General features: G+C 45.9%; 1 protein-coding gene and 1 pseudogene across 3 annotated transcripts in view; one reads left to right on the top strand and one right to left on the bottom strand.

Annotated features, from left to right (window-relative positions):
• LOC126191060 (ERC protein 2-like) overlaps positions 1-19,381 on the bottom strand; it is a 446,691-nt gene that overhangs the window by 389,210 nt on the left and 38,100 nt on the right. The window lies entirely within an intron of this gene.
• LOC126089781 (5S ribosomal RNA) lies at positions 14,282-14,399 on the top strand (annotated as a pseudogene).

Genomic DNA, 19,381 nt, shown 5'->3' with positions numbered 1-19,381 from the left:
ATTGTCCTGTTGGAACAGCAAGTTCCCTTGCCGGTCTAGGAATGGTAGAACGATGGGTTCGATGACGGTTTGGATGTACCGTGCACTATTCAGTGTCCCCTCGACGATCACCAGTGGTGTACGGCCAGTGTAGGAGATCGCTCCCCACACCATGATGCCGGGTGTTGGCCCTGTGTGCCTCGGTCGTATGCAGTCCTGATTGTGGCGCTCACCTGCACGGCGCCAAACACGCATACGACCATCATTGGCACCAAGGCAGAAGCGACTGTCATCGCTGAAGACGACACGTCTCCATTCGTCCCTCCATTCACGCCTGTCGCGACACCACTGGAGGCGGGCTGCACGATGTTGGGGCGTGAGCGGAAGACGGCCTAACGGTGTGCGGGACCGTAGCCCAGCTTCATGGAGACGGTTGCAAATGGTCCTCGCCGATACCCCAGGAGCAACAGTGTCCCTAATTTGCTGGGAAGTGGCGGTGCGGTCCCCTACGGCACTGCGTAGGATCCTACGGTCTTGGCGTGCATCCGTGCGTCGCTGCGGTCCGGTCCCAGGTCGACGGGCACGTGCACCTTCCGCCGACCACTGGCGACAACATCGATGTACTGTGGAGACCTCACGTCCCACGTGTTGAGCAATTCGGCGGTACGTCCACCCGGCCTCCCGCATGCCCACTATACGCCCTCGCTCAAAGTCCGTCAACTCCACATACGGTTCACGTCCACGCTGTCGCGGCATGCTACCAGTGTTAAAGACTGCGATGGAGCTCCGTATGCCACGGCAAACTGGCTGACACTGACGGCGGCGGTGCACAAATGCTGCGCAGCTAGCGCCATTCGACGGCCAACACCGCGGTTCCTGGTGTGTCCGCTGTGCCGTGCGTGTGATCATTGCTTGTACACCCCCCTCGCAGTGTCCGGAGCAAGTATGGTGGGTCTGACACACCGGTGTCAATGTGTTCTTTTTTCCATTTCCAGGAGTGTAGTATTGTAGGAATGTCCAGATCAAGCTTGCAAGGGACCCTTCACCGATTTCCTTGTAACAACAGATAAGGCGATTCATTATATCCGCTGTATGGATGTCAATTTGTAACTAACGAAAGTTTCGTTCGTAATACGTACATGAATTACATATGTGCTGATCGGCGAGAGCATTATGACCAGCCGGCTGTAGTGGCCGAGCGGTTCTAGGCGCTACAGTCTGGAACCGCGCGACCGCTACGGTCACAGGTCCGAATCCTGCCTCGGACATGGATGTGTGTGATGTCCTTAGGTTAGTTAGGTTTAAGTAGTTATAAGTTCTAGGGGACTGATAACCTCAGATGTTAAGTCCCATAGTGCTCAGAGCCATTTGAACCATTATGACCATCTACCTAATAGCCGGTATGTCCCCCTTTGGCACGAATAACAGCGGCGACGCGTCGTGGCATGGAAGCAATGGGGCTTTGGTAGGTCGCAGGAGGGAGTTAGCACCACACCTTCACTCAAAAATCACCTAACTCAAGTAAATTTCGGGAATGGCGACGACGAGCTTCGACGCTACGTTCAGTCACATCCCAGATGTGTTGGATCGTTTTCAGATCTGACCAAATGGTCATCGTCACTAAGGGGTCTCCGATAGTCCTTCGGTGTCTTGGTGTCTTGCACGAGCTCTACTGGACCGAAGAATGCCCACGTGAATGTTCCCAGAGTATAATGGAGCCCTGCCAGCTTGTCTCCGTCCCGCAGTACAGGCGTCAAGGAGCTGTTCCCCTGGAGGACGACAGATTCGCGCCTTCCCATCGGCATGAAGAAGAAGGTATCGGGATTCATCAGATCCTGCAACGCTCTGCCACTGCACCAACGTCCAGTGCCGATGGTCACATGCTTATTTCAGTCGTACTTGCCGATGTCGTGCTGTTAACAATGGTACATGCTTCAGTTGTCAGCTGCGGAGGCCCACCGTTCGGAGTGTTCGGTGCAGCATGTGTTCAGACACACTTGTATTCTGCTCAGCATTAAAGTCTGATGTTAGTTTCACGACAGTTCGCCACCTATCCTGTTTTGTCAGTATGCCCAGCCTACGACGTCCGTCACCTGTAATGAAGGGTGGCCGCCTAGCCCAACGACGTCTGGACGTCCGCCACATGTTGAAGACACTCATCACAGCACTCCTCAAACATCCGACAAGTCGTGCCGTTTCTGAAACGCTCGTACTGAGTCTCTGGGCCATCATATTCTGCCATCGGTATAACTCAGATAGATCGCGCGCCTTCCCCATTCTACAAACGGACATCACTCTCACTGATAATACATGCACCGTATGTTTGTCTGACTAGCAGTCATTCCTCGCCAGGTGACGCTGCTATCGTGTGAACGGGTTTATATCGATGGTAGGTTGGTGGTTATAACGTTCTGGCTAATCAGTATAATGATGCATGCCATATTATACGTAAATAAATGGACTATGATCACACCTCTACCTATGTCTCCCCTTTTCCCAGTTGCTTTCCCTATAATTTCTGCCCCCCTTCCTCCCTGAACTGTAGCAAACACGCTCGCCCCCCCCCCCCACCCTCCCAACTCTACTGACATCTCTGCTGAACATCTGAAACAATTTGTCTAATTTACACTCAATCACACACATCCCTTCCCCCTTCCCCTCTCTCTCTCTCTCTCTCTCTCTCTCACACACACACACACACACACACACACACACACACACACACACACACACACACACACACACACGCGCGCACGCGCGCGCGCGATTGCGAAAAGGTACAGAGAAAAACAGAGCATTCACAAGGTTGGCAATACTTACAATTTATTCAGAAAACAAATGGACAATCACAAACACCGTGATGAGTGCGTAACAGGTGATACTACAATTCATTTCTCTAGTGAAGCTTAGAAACGTGGAAAAACTACCAGCGTAAGAAGAAGATGGTTCAAAAATGGACGAATAATTGTGAAAAGTGAGCGGACAATCAGCTTTTTACTTCAACCTCTGCTAACAGCGAAGTAGAAAGCAGTGGATTTCAAAACATATAAACAAGAGGTGAAAACACCGTAAGTAATCTGTACGCAAATTTTATAAAGTTTTAAACTGTATGTATCAAAACGTAGAGACCGTATTTCCAGAATGTCCACAGAAAATGATTTAAAATTAAAAGCGAAAATCTTCTGGTGAAAAATACTCTAACTCCAGTAAGCTTCAGACGAAAACCAATAGTAGCTGATATCTTTGGTAAGTTTTCACTTTACTGCATGTGACAAGCTTACTGTTCAGTGGACTTGGTCGTGCTGCCTGATTGACTGAGCGACTATGGGAAATGTTGACTACAGGGTGGCAGCGAGATGAGGAGAGATGCTATGTGGTGTGGCACTGGAGGCACATTGGAAATCTTCATGTGTTTACTTTTTTTAGATATGTATAGTTTTATTATATATAGTTTTCTGATTTATTTGTTCCAATTTTAATTTATTTTTATATTATAGTAACTTATGAATGAGTGGGAATATTTTTTTTCTGGCCCTCCGTATGAAATACTATTTTTGGAGAGAGAGAGCATTGTTTCGATCCTGTCGTTACGGCGTAAGAGTGCCATGTCTGATTTTATATCAGTGTGGTAAAGGTTTTATTATACAAAGTGCCCTGTAGAATCGGTACCGTCACTCTTTAAAGTTCTTGGCGCTAACGTGAAAAATTTCTGGCAGTGTCAAGCAACCTAAAGCTGCAGATATTAAGTTTTAATTCTAAATTCGTTAACTATAATACTTCCCTTTCTCCTCTGTCGCTGTTTTTAGTTTCTTTTAAACTGTACTCTTTGTTTAAACACTGTTTTTAATTCCATGCCGGCCGCGGTGGCTGTGCCGTTCTAGGCGCTGCAGTCCGGAGCCGCGGGACTGCTACGGTTGCAGGTTCGAATCCTGCCTCGGGCATGGATGTGTGTGATGTCCTTAGGTTAGTTAGGTTTAAGTAGTTCTAAGTTCTGGGGGACTGATGACCTAAGATGTTAAGTCCCATAGTGATCAGAGCCATTTGAACCATTTTTTTTAATTCCATGTTTTTATAAACATGTTTCTAATTTTGTGCGTATTTTACACTTTTCATTTTCTATACCTAAAGGCAGAGTGGGTTGTTCGGTCTTCTGTCTTTAGCCTTACAACCAAGGACAACCTCCAGAAAACGTTTGTCGGACTGGCTGATGGGAATGAGCTATTTTTAATTTCATTCCGGGACAGTATGTTCCAGATAAAAATATGAAAGTGTGTGTGTAAGTGCTTTTGTTTGTGTACAGAGCATGGTCGATGATTTACCCCCCCCCCCCCCCCATATACAGGGTGATTCAAAAAGAATACCACAACTTTAAAAATGTGTATTTAATGAAAGAAACATAATATAACCTTGTTATACATCATTACAAAGAGTATTTAAAAGGGTTTTTTTTTTCACTCAAAAACAAGTTCAGAGATGTTCAATATGGCCCCCTCCAGACACTCGAGCAATATCAACCCGATACTCCAACTCGTTCCACACTCTCTGTAGCATATCAGGCGTAACAGTTTGGATAGCTGCTGTTATTTCTCGTTTCAAATCATCAATGGTGGCTGGGAGAGGTGGCCGAAACACCATATCCTTAACATACCCCCATAAGAAAAAATCGCAGGGGGTAAGATCAAGGCTTCTTGGAGGCCAGTGATGAAGTGCTCTGTCACGGGCTGCCTGGCGGCCGATCCATCGCCTCGGGTAGTTGACGTTCAGGTTTCATAACTAACCTTTTTCGTAGGACTCTCCATACAGTTGATTGTGGAATTTGCAGCTCTCTGCTAGCTCTGCAAGTCGATTTTCCTGGGCTGCGAACAAATGCTTGCTGGATGCGTGCTACATTTTCATCACTCGTTCTCGGCCGTCCAGAACTTTTCCCTTTGCACAAACACCCATTCTCTGTAAACTGTTTATACCAACGTTTAATACACCACCTATCAGGAGGTTTAACACCATACTTCGTTCGAAATGCACGCTGAACAACTGTCGTCGATTCACTTCTGCCGTACTCAATAACACAAAAAGCTTTCTGTTGAGCGGTCGCCATCTTAGCATCAACTGACGCTGACGCCTAGTCAACAGCGCCTCAAGCGAACAAATGTACAACTAAATGAAACTTTATAGCTCCCTTAATTCGCCGACAGATAGTGCTTAGCCCTGCCTTTTGTCGTTGCAGAGTTTTAAATTCCTAAAGTTGTGGTATTCTTTTTGAATCACCCTGTACTATACACATGTCGCTACCAATCGGCGACAGTAATCTGGTCGTGACAAGCTATGGTAAGCCATTTTCTGTCTGTATTGTAAGATTAGCTCTCCAGTGTACGAATGTATAGTGTATTGCGTGTTTGTATGCCTGTATTGTTCTCTCTTGATAATTTTACTGGCAATGCATGTAATTAGAAAACCCTTCAGCGCAGGTACGAGGCAATAAGGCCAAGCCCCACGTGCACATGGGCGTCGGCCCCCTTGTGACGGCACGTGGTGCTCTGCCTGGTGGGAGGCGGCAGAGACAGACAGAAATAAGCGGGCACGGCGCCAACAACTAGCCGCTACCTCCCCCCCCCCCCCAACCCCAGCGGCCACCAGCCACCTGCCATTCAGGCGTGCGCCAGCTGCACCTGACCGTCTCCCAGTCCCACCGCTCGGCTCGAAGCAGCACGCTCTGCTTGCTCTCGGTACCTGTGGTGCAAGAGTTTGTTCGAAGAGCGATGTTTGACAGTCGGTAGGCCGGTATTACACTATCAAATTTCTTTGTCCAATATCTTCGTCAAATATCTTTGTCAAAGAAATTTGATGGTGTAATAGGGAACTTTGTCAAATGTCGTCAAATATTTGATCAAAGCTAGGGACTCGCTGTAGATTTGACCAAAGAAGTCGCTTGTCTTCTGTTCACTGCAATGTGACATGTTACCACGTGGAGCGCTAGGCATCGCTGCAGTTCTGTCATCTGTAGTGTTTTTATAAACATTGTCGGTAAATACAATTGGTGTGTACCGGCAACTAAAAAATTAATCGAGATGTATGAAGCTGATGAGGCGCTTTGCAACGTGAGGCACCCTGAATACAAAAATAGATTACGAAGATTGGAGACCTGACATAACATAACCAAACTCTCTCCTGTAGCAAGGAATCGGAGTGTTACAGTGAGCCTGTCTTCTGCAGATATAGCAGTTCTTAAGTGAGTATTGTGCTTTGTGATATGAGGATACACTTCACTGAGCACATACAGATATGTATGCTCATCCATTCTTAAGTAATTGATGTACGACTTGACGTCTTCCACTATAAGCTCATGTAACAAGTTTTATTGAATACATTTATCGTGTCGTGGTAAAACCCACAGATGCACCCAGGTACGTTTCCTTCCCCCGTTCCCGGTTCTGTTCCGTATATGCACACAGCGCAATTGTGGTACATGCGACTGCTGCGGTTAATAAAAAGTTGTTGTCAGCCATCTTGAACTTTGACGAAAATTATGATGACAGTGTGATACCCCTTTTTAGTGCCACGTCAAAGATCATTGTCAAATATATTTGATCACATCTTTGACAAGGAAATTTCACAGTGTAATACCGGCTTCAGTAATACCGCAGTGTAATACCGCCAGTGCTTTTAAAACTTCCAGGTTGCCACCTGGCTCTTCTGCGCATGCGCAGAGCCGAATGATTTGAAGTCACTTGATATCTTCACACCTTTTGCAATTTGGCCACGCATGGCGCTAGATGTCAACACAGAATAGATCGGAAGCTTATCGGCCGCATTAAATGGTTTTCCTACCATAACTTGCGTGCTATGCTAATATGAAGTTTTAAAAGCACTGGCGCATTAAAGAACCTATAAAATAAGCTTTGTCAGGAAATGACATGGCATGGGTATACAGTTTCAGTTCAAACTACTTTTTAGTGTTGTGCAATACGTAGGACGACAAAATAATTACATTGCAACCCGTCTAACCTTTCACTCATCTGACTGTAAATGAACATCTACAGAAAGCGCAATAAGAAGAAAAAAGTACAACAATCCACACAGTATATTGTTGCACAGCATGAGATGACATTCGTTTGTCCAGTCATTACTTTCCTGGTACGCTTATTAAGAGACCTTAGTTACTGTCTTTTCTACTTCTGATGTTCGCCATTACCGTTAGGTGGATTAAGATGTTTTACAGAGTGAGATTTCCTTGTAACACGCACATGTGTCGCCTAACTCTGGTAATGCAACTGTATCGCCAATTTACAGCACTGTTATACACGCTTATATGCGTATATAGATATTTACTTACAGCAAATCTGGAAGAATATACTTGCTGTCTGCTGCCACAGCGCACAGTACGCGTTTTTCATCACACACTTCAATATCACGACATTTTGTCTTACAATGCAAAGATGTTAGCTGCCACAAGGATTCTGGATACTGGCCAGAGTTACTACAAAGATGCTGAGATACATTACTCTTATGGAAATCTTAGCTCTGCATAATTGAACATTGGCATGATATTAATTATTTTAATTAAAAGAAAATGTGTAACTATGACGATTATTACTAGCAATGATATGCTGGTAATGGCAGGTTTAAATTATTGGATGACGTACCTTAATCAAATAATTTTAATGCGAAAGTTACAGCTAGAGGTGAGCTGCATAAAATATTCTTTTCAGTTTGCTGTTATCACATCAATATACTAGTTTTCACATCCTGTGGGCAACTGGGTATTCGACGTGTGAGTTAGGACCACATGAACGTTCTTGATTACTGTATTCTTTCTTTTTAGTTTCTCATACTTCCTCTCAGCCTGTTTTCTTAGTGTCTTTTGTAATTATAATCAATGTTTGTGTTCTTGAAGCTTGTATTTCCGTAACATGCGGTCACATATTGCGTGCCTTCAGTATTTGGTCACGTGTATGTTTACACTCTACGTAACTGGAACTCCACCGCCTTTTACAATTTGACATACACTGTATTGATTTGTACTACATCGTTTATCTGTTTCTTTAATCCAAGCCAACAATTTTTCGTCGGTTAGTCTGTCGCTGTAAGCGTTTACGAGATGCAGGGCAGAGCATGGAGAACGTCCGTTGCACTTAATCACCGGTCAATAAGAAACGTTCCGAGTTTCAGGGCCTAATTCTGCGAGTAAATCCAGGTGAAAGTTAATTCTCTTCAAATAATAAGTTCATTGCATTCAGATAATGGCGAGTTTAAGACAGATTACAGTTTAAATTATATGAATTTAAATGACTTTCCTACAAAAATCATTTCACTGTAATGAGCTGTGGACTAATTGAAGCTGCTGCTTGTTCGTTCCTTCTCCAGGTGCTCTCCCAGGATATTCCGTAGGTTATGCTGCGCTTGTATTAGGAGCGTAATCTGTTAACACTTCCTAATTTCAAAACAAACTGAGGCAATACTTCTGTCATCAGTACACTGTACAGCAAATCTTATTCCGCAAACTTCATTATTTTGAAATGTTGGAATTTGTAACTGAAAGTATTCTGTCAATGAACAGAAATAATAAAAACAACACCTTGCGCAAAATTCAGTGGAAATGGCCTAATGAGGATATATTTACCGTGTTAACAGGAAAAAACTCTCCAAAATACTATTTAAGTACTCAGTTCAAGAAACGTATAGATTGAGTGATACGGAATATTTACGGTAAATGAATACCGTAGGAAATATCGTGAGAAATCGAGCGGCCGTTGGAACACTAGATTTGTTGAGAAAGTTTCGGAGAAATTTGGTTATCTGAAGAATAAACCACATACCAGACAGTAGTTCGACCGATTCTAAAATATTACTCCAGCGTTTGGAATCCTTAAAAAGTTAATACGACAGGTGACGTCGAACGAATTTAAAGAGACACTTTTCCAGGGTTAAAACAGATCAATAAAGCCCACGTGAAAGTGCATCGGAGATGCTCAGGCGCCTTCGGAAGAAAGGTGCAGTTATTCTTGCGAAACTCAGTTGGATAAATCTTGACAACCGATAGTTGATAATATTATCCAAAAGATATAATTCTCCGACGTACATCTCACCGTAAGAATAAGGTACGGGAGATTTGAGTATGTAACGAGACACGGTGAGACCCACTTTCCCTCGCTCCACATGCGAATGGATCAAGAAAAAAATGGTAATATTGGTACTATGTACCTTCCACCATGCACAGTACAATGGATCACAGGGTTAATTATGTAGATAAATAAAGCGCAAATTCATGGAGAAACTTGAAAGCTAACTTGCAAGAGATAACCAGAAGGACGTAAGAAACAACACAGCGAATTCACGAGACATTTCTGGAGGATAAAAAGGTAAGAATCTTCAAGCCAAATGACAGTTTTAAACATTTTCTTGTAATCGGAAAAACAAAGCAAGAAGTATAATGATGAAGTGATATTACACTGGTAATCTTCACTAAGCGAAAGACTTTTAATTCGTGAGAGAAAACACTAATACATAATAGCAGTAGGAAACTTCTCGTGACATTATTGCACCAGCCGAAGTATTGGTGAAAGAGAAACAGGAAAGATGTGCTTTATACCCCCCTGGGCACAGTGGCTTGCACAACTGGACGCTCCATACGTGTAACGAGAAAGAGCCCCAATAAGTAGCACAGTGGGCCGTACACTGTGCCATGCACTTCACGGTGGTTCGCAGAGTGTGGATGTAAACGTAGATGTTGATGGAGAATGGCTCTGAGCACTATGGGACTAAACATCTATGGTCACCAGTCCCCTAGAACTTAGAACTACTTAAACCTAACTAACCTAAGGACAGCACACAACACCCAGTCATCACGAGGCAGAGAAAATCCCTGACCGCGCCGGGAATCGAACCCGGGCGTGGGAAGCGAGAACGCTACCGCACGACCACGAGCTGCGGACTGTTGTGTAACGCCTCTGTGGTAAGCACATCTGCCTAGTGAGCAACAGACCCAGGATCGAATCCCAGCCTTGGTACAAATTTTCATTCGTCACTTCAGTCTGCATATATACATTATAGATATTTGAAACTTGAAAAGGTCTCTGGAACCAAAGGTCTCTGAAACAATATACACTCCTGGAAATTGAAATAAGAACACCGTGAATTCATTGTCCGAGGAAGGGGAAACTTTATTGACACATTCCTGGGGTCAGATACATCACATGATCACACTGACAGAACCACAGGCACATAGACACAGGCAACAGAGCATGCACAATGTCGGCACTAGTACAGTGTATATCCACCTTTCGCAGCAATGCAGGCTGCTATTCTCCCATGGAGACGATCGTAGAGATGCTGGATGTAGTCCTGTGGAATGGCTTGCCATGCCATTTCCACCTGGCGCCGCAGTTGGACCAAGGTTCGTGCTGGACGTGCAGACCGCGTGAGACGACGCTTCATCCAGTCCCAAACATGCTCAATGGGGGACAGATCCGGAGATCTTGCTGGCCAGGGTAGTTGACTTACACCTTCTAGAGCACGTTGGGTGGCACGGGATACATGCGGACGTGCATTGTGCTGTTGGAACAGCAAGTTCCCTTGCCGGTTTAGGAATGGTAGAACGATGGGTTCGATGACGGTTTGGATATAACGTGCACTATTCAGTGTCCCCTCGACGATCACCAGTGGTGTACGGCCAGTGTAGGAGATCGCTCCCCACACCATGATGCCGGGTGTTGGCCCTGTGTGCCTCGGTCGTATGCAGTCCTGATTGTGGCGCTCACCTGCACGGCGCCAAACACGCATACGACCATCATTGGTACCAAGGCAGAAGCGACTCTCATCGCTGAAGACGACACGTCTCCATTCGTCCCTCCATTCACGCCTGTCGCGACACCACTGGAGGCGGGCTGCACGATGTTGGGGCGTGAGCGGAAGACGGCCTAACGGTGTGCGGGACCGTAGCCCAGCTTCATGGAGACGGTTGCGAATGGTCCTCGCCGATACTCCAGGAGCAACAGTGTCCCTAATTTGCTGGGAAGTGGCGGTGCGGTCCCCTACGGCACTGCGTAGGATCCTACGGTCTTGGCGTGCATCCGTGCGTCGCTGCGGTCCGGTCCCAGGTCGACGGGCACGTGCACCTTCCGCCGACCACTGGCGACAACATCGATGTACTGTGGAGACCTCACGCCCCACGTGTTGAGCAATTCGGCGGTACGTCCACCCGGCCTCCCGCATGCCCACTATACGCCCTCGCTCAAAGTCCGTCAACTGCACATACGGTTCACGTCCACGCTGTCGTGGCATGCTACCAGTGTTAAAGACTGCGATGGAGCTCCGTATGCCACGGCAAACTGGCTGACACTGACGGCGGCGGTGCACAAATGCTGCGCAGCTAGCGCCATTCGACGGCCAACACCGCGGTTCCTGGTGTGTCCGCTGTGCCGTGCGTGTGATCATTGCTTGTACAGCCCTCTCGCAGTGTCCGGAGCAAGTATGGTGGGTCTGACACACCGGTGTCAATGTGTTCTTTTTTCCATTTCCAGGAGTGTAGTTTCATTTGATTACTTTATTTTCTTTAAGTACCCTTTTCCAACGAAAATTGTTGATTAAAATAAATGACGACGAACTGTATATGAATCCCGCAGAAGAAATGCTATCTAAATAACCTGCTAGCCTCGTGTTCCAATCGCCGTGACAAACAACGCCATTCAGCGAGCAAATTTCTGCGAGTTTGGTGAGCTACAAGCGTGGTCACATGAGATGACAGTGTGTGCTGTGGCTTAATGACGCCGTATGTAGTTGGCAGGAAAAGACGTTAGTGAAATCGGAGCATCTAGACTCTAGAGGTGTGACGTTTCAGAAACAGGACCTTAATATCAAACGAGAATGGTTAATTGGAAGCTAGACTTTGAAGCTGGAGAGCACTAGCAGTGCCCGAACTGCTGTTCGCAATTAACGATCCTTTGGTGTGAAAGGGCAGATTTTTGAAGCTGTTCTACGAGAAATACGAGAGCTGTAACAAAGATGTAGAACCTGAGAGACTGGATTTTCCCATATGATCATGCAGCACGTCGCAACTAAATAAGAACCACTGCTACTCTGAATGTGTGCTGTGTCCAGCAAATGGCAACTGAATCTACAGTATTTGCAAATAAATTAGCATCAGGAGGAAGAAATCTTCTGTGTTCCGTGAGTGTAGAGCATCAGCTATTAACCGGCAAGAGTCAATGCTTCAGGTGAAACATTTTGGCCTCTTAGCTCAAAGCGATGTATCGTCGAATGAAAACATGAGTGTTGCAGGGCAACGGTAAATATAAATACTCTGACGTGTAATGACGACAGCACAGCGATGCCGCTCGTACATGATAGTGTTCTGTTTTTAAGTCACAGCCGGCCGCTGTGGCCGAGCGGTTCTAGGCGCTTCGATCTGGAACAGCGCTGCTGCTACAGGCGCATGTTCGAAACCTGCCTCGTGCATGGATGTGTGTGCTGTTGTTAGGTTAGTTAGGTTTAAGTAGTTCTAAGTCTAGGGGCTGATGACCTCTGATGTTAAGTCCCATAGCGCTTACAGCAATATGAACCATTTTTTTAAATCGCAACGTCAGTAATTTGCAGCAAAATACAGGGAGATTTACGTGGAATCAACGCTTGGTGAAAACTGACAGTTGACCAATTCTACAAAATGGTTAAAATTGCTTTGATCACTATGGGACTTAACATCTGAGGTCATCAGTCCCCTAGAACTTAGAACTACTTAAACCTAACTAACCTAAGGACATCACACACATCCACGCCCGAGGCAGGATTCGAACCTGCGACCGTGGCAGTCGCGCGGTTCCGGACTGAAGCGCCTAGAACCGTTCGGCCACCGCGGCCGGCACCAATCCTACAATCGAAGACGAAGGAAATGACACACCACTAAGGACTTATCCAATTAGGATGGAAATCGGTAGATGTGATTTGAATCCACAGGCAAAGAAATCATTAGAATTTTTTAAAGAATGGATGATTTATTCAAGAGAGAGAGAGAGCTTCGTAAATTGGTCAAGTCAATAACGTGTTGGTCCAACTCTGGCCCCTACGCAAGCAGTTATTCGGCTTGGTATTTATTGATAGAGTTGTTGGGCGTCCTCCTGACGGACATCGAGCCAGATTCAGTCCATTCGACTCGTCAGATCGTCAAAATCCCGAGCTGGCTGGAGGGCCCTGCTCATAATGATCCAAACTTCTGAATTGGGGACAGATCAGGCGACAGACCTTGGTGGCCAAGGTGGGGTTAGGCAAGCAAAAAGACAAGCAGTAGAAACTCTCGCCTTGTGCGGGCAGGCATTATATGGCTGGAATGTAAGCCCCATGGTGACTTGCTATGAAGGGCAACAACACGGCCGGCCGGAGTGGCCGAGCGGTTCTAGGCGCTACAGTCTGGAACCGCGCTGCTGCTGCTACGGTCGCAGGTTCGAATCCTGCCTCGGGCATGGATGGGTGTGATGTCCTTAGGTTAGTTAGGTTTAAGTAGTTCTAAGTTCTAGGCGACTGATGACCACAGATAGTCCCATAGTGCTCAGAATCATTTGAACCATTTGAACCCTACCGAGAACGTTTGGAGCATTATGGACAGTCTCTCCAACAAGCTCGTTATTTTGACAGGGCGAGATTTTCTACTGCTTGTGTTCGTGCTTGCCAAACCCCACCTTGACCAACAAGATCACCAGATCTCTCCCCAACTGAGAACGTTTAGAGCATTATGGACAGGCCCTCCAACCAAATCGTTATTTTGACATTCTAAAGCGCCAATTGGACAGAATCTGGCACGACATCCCTCAGGAGGACATCCAACAACTCTGTCAATCAATACCAAGCCGAATATCTGCTTTCATAAGGCCCAGAGGTGGACCAACGTATTACTGACTTGCTCTTGAAGCTTTTTCTCTTCAACGAATCATCCAATTTTGCTGAAGTAGTAATAATTTGTTTGTCTGTACGTGCACATTATATCTTCTGATTTCTGTCCCATTCGAATTATTCCTTTGTGGTGCGTCTTTTTTTTGTCTTCGCGTGAATAGAAATTAGATTCTGAGCATAAATGGGCGAAAAAGTCGATTATTGTTCGATTACACGATTGCTAGCGCTCACTGGAAATAGGCACAGTCGTAAAATAGCTATAAGTATGCTTCCCGAGATACTTAAGGGAAGAACTACATGCAACCAACTGTAGAAAAGGCAGGTACCAGACTAAAATTCATTGAAAGTAAATGTAATTTATCCATAAAGGCAGGTAGCTTACAGAACTTTTGTCTGTCCGATTTTAGACTACTGCTTGTCACTCTGGGCCAACGGCCTTGACGCAGTGGTAACACCGGTTCCCGTCAGATCACCGAAGTTAAGCACCGTCGGACTGGGATAGCACTTGGATTGGTGACCATCCGGTCTGCCTAGCGCTGTTGGCCAGCGGGGTGCACTCAGCTCTTGTGAGGCAAACTGCGGAGCTACTCGATTGATAAGTAGCGGCTCGGTCTCGTAAACCGACAGACGTCCGGGAGAGCGGTGTGCTGACCACATGCCCCTCCGTATCCGCAATCAGTGACGCCTGTGGGCTGAGGCCGACTTGGCGGCCGGTCGGTGCCGTTGGGCCTTCCAAGGCCTACTCGTACGGATTTTTTTGTGACTCTGGAGACCTCTTCGGGTACGACTGATAAAGGAAACTGAGAAAATCCAAAAAAGAGCAGCACCTATTTGTTAAGTAACAATGACAGCCTCAAGGAGACACTCATCAAATTACAGCAGTTGACACTAGAAGAGACGGTGTTATGCGTCACGCAGAAGTTTATTGTTAAAACTCCGGGGATGTATGTTTCAAGAAGTCATATAATACAGGATGTCCCATAAGTCATATAATACAGGATGTCCCAGGAGCAATGGTCAATATTCTGGGATATTACAGGATTATTTGAAGCAAATGAACTTCATACGGACATATGCCCCATTTCGAATGGTTCACGAGTTCTACCAGCAACCCATCTAGCACAATGACAGTGCACAGGGAGCTAGAAGGAACGGTTACAACTGTCGAGCAGCTCCTGATACGTTTCTGCAGTAGCGATGCTAGACGTGGTATAAAGACCGATGCAACTGGAAAGTGGATGACTCGAAATTTGGAGTGATGAATAACTCTATACCTCGTGGAAAACCGATGGAAGAGCTTGGGTTTGGTGAATGGCTGGAGAATGTTACCTGCCAGCAGATGAGTGCCAACAGTGAGATACGGAGGGGATGGCGTTACGGTATGGGGGTATTTTCCGTGGTTAGGGTTTGGTCTCCATATTGTGATAAGGCGAAATGTTGAAGGATATGAGTGCGTTTTACAGTACTGTCTACTGTGTACAGCAGAGGAGTAGTATCGGCATGATAATGCACCATGTCATAAAGCACAATATGTGAGGCAACGATTTGTGAACAATATCAGTCCTGAAATGGACTGGCCTGCCCAGAGTCCCGGCCTGAACCCAATGGAACGCCTCTGGGATCAATCACAACGTCGACTTTGCTCCAGACCCCAGAATCCAACACCTCTACCTTCTCTGGTTTCGGGTCTTGAGGGAGAATCGGTTGAAATTCCTCCATATACACTCAAGCGCCAAAGAAACTACGAGGTGCATTCAAGTTCTAAGGTCTCCGATTTTTTTTCTCCGGACTGGAAAGAGATAGAAACATGCGCATTGTTTTAAAATGAGGCCGCGTTCATTGTCAATACGTCCCAGAGATGGCAGCACCGTACGGCAGATGGAATTTTACCGCCAGCGGCGAGAATGAGAACTGTTTTAAATACTTAAAATGGCAACGTTTTCCTTACTTGAACAGCGTGCAATCATTCGTTTTCTGAATTTGCGTGGTGTGAAACCAGTTGAAATTCATCGACAGTTGAAGGAGACATGTGGTGATGGAGTTATGGATGTGTCGAATGTGCGTTCGTGGGTGCGACAGTTTAATGAAGGCAGAACATCGTGTGACAACAAACCGAAACAACCTCAGGCTCGCACAAGCCGGTCTGACGACATGATCGAGAAAGTGGAGATTATTGTTTTGACGGATCGCCGAATGACTGTTGAACAGATCGCCCCTAGAGTTGGCATTTCTGTGGGTTCTGTGCACACAATCCTGCATGACGACCTGAAAATGCGAAAAGTGTCATCCAGGTGGGTGCCACGAATGCTGACGGACGACCACATGGCTGCCCGTGTGGCATGTTGCCAAGCAATGTTGACGCGCAATGACAGCATGAATGGGACTTTCTTTTCGTCGGTTGTGACAATGGATGAGACGCGGATGCCTTTTTCAATCCAGAAACAAAGCGCCAGTCAGCTCAATGGAAGCACACAGATTCACCGCCACCAAAAAAATTTCGGGTAACCGCCAGTGCTGAAAAAATGATGGTGTCCATGTTCTGGGACAGCGATGGCGTAATCCCTACCCATTGCGTTCCAAAGGGCACTACGGTAACAGGTGCATCCTACGAAAATGTTTTGAAGAACAAATTCCTTCCTGCACTGCAACAAAAACGTCCTGGAAGGGCTGCGCGTGTGCTGTTTCACCAAGATAACGCACCCGCACATCGAGCTAACGTTACGCAACAGTTTCTTCGTGATAACAACTTTGAAGTGATTCCTCATGCTCCCTACTCACCTGACCTGGCTCCTAGTGACTTTTGGCTTTTTCCAACAATGAAAGATACCCTCCGTGGCCGCACATTCACCAGCCGTGCTGCTATTGCCTCAGCGATTTTCCAGTGGTCGAAACAGACTCCTAAAGAAGCCTTCGCCGCTGCCATGGAATCATGGCGTCAGCGTTGAGAAAAATGTGTACGTCTGCAGGGCGATTACGTCGAGAAGTAACGCCAGTTTCATCGATTTCGGGTGAGTAGTTAATTAGAAAAAAAATCGGAGGCCTTAGAACTTGAATGCACCTCGTAGCAGAGGCATGCATATTTAAATGCAGAGATGCGTAAGCAGCCAGAATACGGTACTGCCGTCGGCAATGCCTGTAGAAGACAACAAGTGCCTGGCGCTGTTGTTAGATCGGTTACTGCTGCTACAGTGGCAGGTTATCAAGATTTTAGTGAGTTTGAACATGGTGTTACAGTCGGCGCCCGAGTAATGGGTGTCAACATCTCAAATGTAGCGATGAAGTGGCGATTTTCCCGTACGACCATTTCACGAGTGTACCGTGAATATCATTAATCCGATAAAATGTCAAATCTCCGACATCGTTGCGGCTCGAAAAAGATCCTGCTAGAATAGGAACCAACGACGACTGAAGAGAATCGTTCAACGTGACAGAAGTGCAACATTTCCGCAAATTGCTGCAGATTTCAATGCTGAGCCATTAATAAGTGTCAGTGTGCGAACCGTTCAACGAAACATGATCGCACGACACAGAGCTTACACCTCGCCTGGGTCCGTCAACACCGACATTGGACTTTGGATGACTGGAAACATGTTGCGTGGTCGGACGAGTCTCGTTTCAAATTGTATCGAGTATGGAGTTAACTTCATTAAATCACTGACCCCGCATGTCAGCAGGGGACTGTTCAAGCTGGTGGAGGCTCTGTAATGATATGGGGCGTGTGCAGTTGGAGTAACATGGGGCCCCTGATACTTCTAGATACGACTCTGATAGGTGACACGTACGTAAGCATCCTGTCTGATTACTTGCATCCATTCATTTCCACTGTGCATTCCGACGGACTTGGACAATTCCAGCACAACAATGCGACCCCCCCCCCCCCTCCCCACACACACACACACTTCCAGAATTGCAACAGAGTGACTCCAGGAACACGCTTCTGAGTTTAAACACTTCCGCTGGCCGCCAAACTCCCCAGACATGAACATTATTGAGCATATCTGGAATGCCTTGCAACGTGCTATTCAGAAGAGATATCCACCCCTTCATACTCTTATCGATTTATGGAGAGCCCTGCAAGATTCATGGTGTCAATTTCCTCCAGCACTGCTTCAGACATTAGTCGAGTCCATGCCACGTCGTGTTGCAGCACTTCTGAGTGCTCGTGGAGCTCCACACGATATTAGGCAGGTGTACCAGTTTCTTTGGCTCTTCAGCGTACAATCAGATATTTCACTGAATGTCCCTCAAGACATCTCATTGAATGTGTCCTCTGTTACAATGGCGAAGTGTGGACATACCTCATGTTAATGTCCTTTAACAGGTGTCCAGATACTTTTGAACAGTATGAAACGTCCCCTTAGAACAATTATACAAGACTGTGCTTAAACTGACACACAATATTTTTTAGCGCAACGCAATCTGACTTTCAGAAATCCCTACAAAGGAATGGCCCTGACTAACATTAACCTGTACCTTTCACAAATCACTTACCTCACCAAAAATCTTCGTTACTCGAACTACTGCAATACAGCGAGCGCCACTACTGCCAGCTAAATAAAAGATTCAAACTACGGAAGGCACTAACTACTGATAGGCATAGTTAGCAAATGAAAGATTTTAATAGAGAACAAACAATGTATTTACCTTAATAGTGTTGAAAAACCATAATATACATAGCAGTTCATAATATCCAGTATAACAAATTTCAAAACTCCGCCATCTCTCTCCCCACATCCACCACTGCTGGCGGCTCACCTCCAACTGCGCAACGCTACGCGCTGTTCACATCCAGCTGCCCAACACTACAATGGCAGATAACAATGCAAACTAGCCACAGACTGCACACAGCACAGCCAGTAATTTTCATATAGAGCGCTACGTAACGTTGCCAATAAGAAAACATAAACAGCCTACTTACATAAAGAAAACATAAACAGCCTACTTACACAGATAGTGTTCAAACGAAGCACACTTCTGTCTTAGCGAAACAACATGAAGTATACTGGACACACTAAATTTATGCCAAATCCATGAATAATAATAATTAATAATATTCAAAAATTTGAATCAAAACGCCAGGAATAAGCTATTTTTAACGAAAATTAGATGGAAGTGGGCGGCCACATGCAGTCGTGGAGTGGGTGGTAGATGGGCCAATAAAATTCTTTGCTTGAACACAGGAGATAATGAAATATCAAAATGACGACCAAGTGAATGTTTGATAGAGGACATAAGAAAACAGGCAGAGACAGTAGGACACGTAAAGTTGAAGAACATAATGCATGATGAGCCAGATGAGGCCATCGTTCAGTAGTGGTTATCAAACGGGTCATGAATTAAATTTAGGCAGCCGTTCTGAACAGATCGTTTGCAAGGACCACGGGAGTTTATCTATCGCAATATTGTGCATATTTTTTGTGGCATCACGTACAGTAGCTAATGTTAATTGGGCATGAACTTGCCAACTCATCATATCCTTTAATAGGAAGCCATGGTGTACTGTAATGACGTGTCCCGCCACAGCAAA

Source organism: Schistocerca cancellata, chromosome 6 (assembly GCF_023864275.1).
Source record: "Schistocerca cancellata isolate TAMUIC-IGC-003103 chromosome 6, iqSchCanc2.1, whole genome shotgun sequence".
Classification (NCBI taxonomy): domain Eukaryota; kingdom Metazoa; phylum Arthropoda; class Insecta; order Orthoptera; family Acrididae; genus Schistocerca; species Schistocerca cancellata.
The sequence above is the reverse complement of the archived record's forward strand: the minus strand, read 5'-3'. Positions and strand labels throughout refer to the sequence as shown.